At 41.2% G+C, this 3,890-nt stretch overlaps 1 pseudogene across 1 annotated transcript; it reads right to left on the bottom strand.

The window, feature by feature from the left end:
- Positions 1–262: 262 nt before the first annotated feature.
- Positions 263–1,394, bottom strand: LOC307049800 (polycomb group RING finger protein 5-like; annotated as a pseudogene). The gene is made up of 2 exons: positions 1,001–1,394; positions 263–630 (listed from the first exon to the last, which is right to left on the bottom strand). The product of its transcript is annotated as a polycomb group RING finger protein 5-like (transcript).
- Between the last annotated feature and the right edge of the window lie 2,496 nt (positions 1,395–3,890).

The raw sequence follows: 3,890 nt of genomic DNA, 5'->3' as shown, positions 1-3,890 counted from the left end.
TCTAACTGATTTCAACTGTGACTTGTACACTGTGAGACAGCACAGATAACTTATGCAGATGGTTCAGTAGCAGAATGGCACTTGGTTTGCTCTTAATAGAAACAACATAAATGCAACTGACAATTTAGAGACAGACAATAGCCTTATTTGCATGCTGAAAATCTGGTTGTGTCCCTCTAGTCCACACACCGTTCACTGTGCGATCTGTTGATGAGTAAACACATAGTGCAGAATTCATTCAGTGGGATCTAGGCCCCTGGGTCTAACCGCAATCAATTCTTGGTCGATACTGCAATACCATGGGGTATGACTGATACAAAGGGCCATCCTGAGGGCAGACTTGTGAAGCTGAGCAGTTCAGACACTGAAAGTTTTCACCTCTTAGTCGCCATCTTGTCATGTCTATGAACTCCACAGTATGATCCTTCCCCATAATTTCACCATTGCACAGCACATCCAACTCATAAGAACTTGGAAGTTTTAGTTTTAAACTTAGAAATTTTTTAATAGTTCCCACAGTTAGACGTGTAGAAAACCGAATGAATTCCTTCATTAAACCCTTTACTGCATTGTCCCGATTGTCCATTATTTCGTAAATGATCTAGACATATAGCAATTTGTGGGTCAATTCTGTGATAGTCTTTTTTTAAATTAATTTTTTTAATTTATTATTTTTGGCTGCATTGGGTCTTCGTTGCTTTGTGCAGGCTTTCTCTAGTTGCGGCGAGCAGGGGCTACTCTTTGAAGGTTTGAGGGCGTGGGCTTCTCACTGCAGTGGCTTCTCGTTGCGGAGCAGAGGCTCTAGGCATGTGGGCTTCAGAATTTGTGGCACATGGGCTTCAGCAGTTGTGGCTCGCGGGCTCTAGAGTGCAGGCTCAGTAGTTGTGGTGCATGGGCTTAGTTGCTACACGGCATGGGGGATCTTCCCGGACCAGGGCTTGAACCCGTGTCCCCTGCATTGGCAGGCGGATTCTTAACAACTGCACCATCAGGGAAGCACTGTGATAGTCTTTATCATCTTGATTTTCATCACCTTCTTCATCTACTTTAGGTTTGTCAACTTTTGAAGTATCATCTTGTCCATTTTCTTGAGGCTTGTTTTTCTTCCAAAATTCACTCTCAAGTTCTTGTTCTTGTAGTCCAGGGACCAACTTAAATATAATTTCCTCTAATGTGTTACCCAGGCTCAACCTTTCTAATGGGTTTGTCTCATGAACCTGGTTGCCACACCTTGGACAACCATTGCTATCTTCAAAGTGCTGGATGATACAGGTCTTACAGAAGGTGTGGAGGCATTCCGTCACTGTAGTTGGCTTGATCAGATACCCTTTATAGATACAGCAGATGATGTAAGGATTGAAATCTTTTACCAAGTGTTTCCTTTGGGTAGCCATTTGTTGTTAGCTAGGACTGGCTCTAGTAGTTCAGGCAAACAAGGGTATTAAGTGGATGAGAGTCTGATCCCAGGAGCTGGTGTGGAGTTCCCAACTGCATGTCCCGAGGCATTAGAACTAACATCCAGACTTCTCATGTAATCTCTGGTCATCACTCCTTTTGGTGGTTCTGCTTTTCCATATCCTGGGGCTGCGGCCACTGCTGCTTCTCACCACCAGCACGCCAGCCTCAGAGAGAAGGAAACAAAGAGAAACAGCGCCTGCTGCGGCCTGGCCAGTCCCTGGGCCCCATGGAGACTTCTATTTTCTAAATTTAATCTTTATTTTATATTGGAGTATAGTTGATTTACAATGTTGTGTTAGTTTCAGGTGTACAGCATAGTGATTCAGTTATACATATACATGTATCCATTCTTTTTCAGATTCTTTTCCCATATAAGTTATCACAGAACATTGAGCATAGGTCCTTGTTGATTATCCATTTTACATATAGTAGTGTGTATATGTTAATCCCAAACTCCTAATTTATCCCCTCCACCATTCCCCTTTGGTAACCATAAGTTTGTTTTTGAAGTCTGTGAGTCTGTTTTGTAAATAAATTCATTTCTATCATTTTTTATTAGAGACTAGAATTCTAATAACCCAGAGTCACAAAGAGATAAAGCAGTACCACTCTTCCCATTACAGTTTTTTGGAAGAAAATATAGTTGTTTTCATGAAAATATGTCATTTATGTTAACGTATAATGTATTTATTTGAATTATTTTAAAATGACATAATGCTTGAAATTTATTGGTTTAATTTATGATATGATATCCATATATGGATATGATATCCATATATCCAAATATATGATAAACACCCACATGAAACTCCACATAAACAAAGGATCTTTGAAGTTGCAGCAATCTTTAAGATTGTGAAGGAGTCCCAAGACCAGCATATTTGAGAATCACTGGTCTAGACTAGGCTCCTTTTCTCAGACTCTGGGAGAGCCCTGTGCTCCCTATTTCCACTGCCTTCTAGGCTGAATTTCTTTGTTCACTACACTGATAGTTCCTACTTAATGGCCAGCTTCTAGTTTCTTTCTCTTTTTCTGTGACTCTTCCATGAACCCTTGTGACGTGGATTTTGATCTCGGTTTTCCAGATCTCACAGTCATTCTTCTTTCTCTTCCTTGATGGGGGTCAGGAATCTTGGGTAAGTTCTCTTCCAGGCAATTTAACACAGTAGTAGACTTCTGTTTTGTTTTTATCTGCCTCACATCCAAACTCCCTTCCTGTTTTGGGGAATCCCATATTGTTGAATCTTGGTGGGGGACAGCTGCATCTCCCACTTCAGTAACTAAAGGCAGCAAATACCCCTCCATACTCATGGTCCATTGGATACAGCCATGTGAACTAGGCTTGACTAACTGAAGGCCCTGCCTGGGGCTTTGACTCTGGAGTGGGTGACGGAAGGAGAAAGGATGGATTCGGACTTATTTGTGGCAGCATAAAGTATTCAGTGGTTAACAGGGGCCACACGCAGTGCCAGCAGTAGCAGTGTCCTGCGGTGATGTGGACAGTGCTATTGGCAGTGAGGTTCTGCACAGCCTGGGAATCCTAATGCATTGATGTCTTTGCTTCTGCCCATTTTATGTGCTTTCTCCAGCTTTTCTGTCAATTCTGCAAGCTACCTGATTTCCTTTCAATATATTCCTTTTCTGCCTACGTTAGCCAGAGACTATTTCTATTTACAATCAATAATAGCTAACACTTCAATAGTGCTTTCTGTGTGCCAGGCACTGTTCTTAGTACTTTGCATATATTAACTCCTTTAATACTCACAACAATGCTGTAAGAAAGATACCATTATAATCCTCTTTCTACGTTTGGGGAAAATATGATAGAGGTTAAATCATGTTCCCCACATCACACAGATAGTAAGTGGCCATGCCAGGCTGCAGTCCCAGGCAGACTGGCTCCAAGCCCAGGCTTTTACACTCTCTGTACCACTCTGGCTGAACACATAAGTCTAAATTACCACTGAGCAAGCAATAGGGGCCAGTGCTTCATGAAGTCTGGGTCTTTCATCAAGTCTTACAAATATAATCCTTTTGACAAACAGACATGGGCCTTCATTTGCATATGAAGCCAAATTTAAAACAGTAATAGCAAATTAATTTGTGGTTAGCCATGGTAGGTATTTTTCTAAATATTTTAAAATTTCCTTTCTAGCTGTGCTTTATATGGATTATAACGAGAGTCTATTTAGGATCTGTCAAATAAGGTGGTAACATGCCCTGTACCTTTAAATATGTGTACATATACAAATACATACATACACACATATATTAAATGTATGTTAACTAGCAGTTGTATGTAGTGCTGCTGGCTTGCTGGTGGTTGAAATGGAGAAATGACCAATGGTGTAATGTATCAGCACATCAGTGTGTGCTCCCCTGGAACTCAGAATAATCTGAGTTGGTTAGATCCTCTCCACCTCCTTTCTCAC

This window comes from Hyperoodon ampullatus, assembly GCF_949752795.1.
Source record: "Hyperoodon ampullatus genome assembly, chromosome: 3".
NCBI lineage: Eukaryota > Metazoa > Chordata > Mammalia > Artiodactyla > Ziphiidae > Hyperoodon > Hyperoodon ampullatus.
The sequence above is the reverse complement of the archived record's forward strand: the minus strand, read 5'-3'. Positions and strand labels throughout refer to the sequence as shown.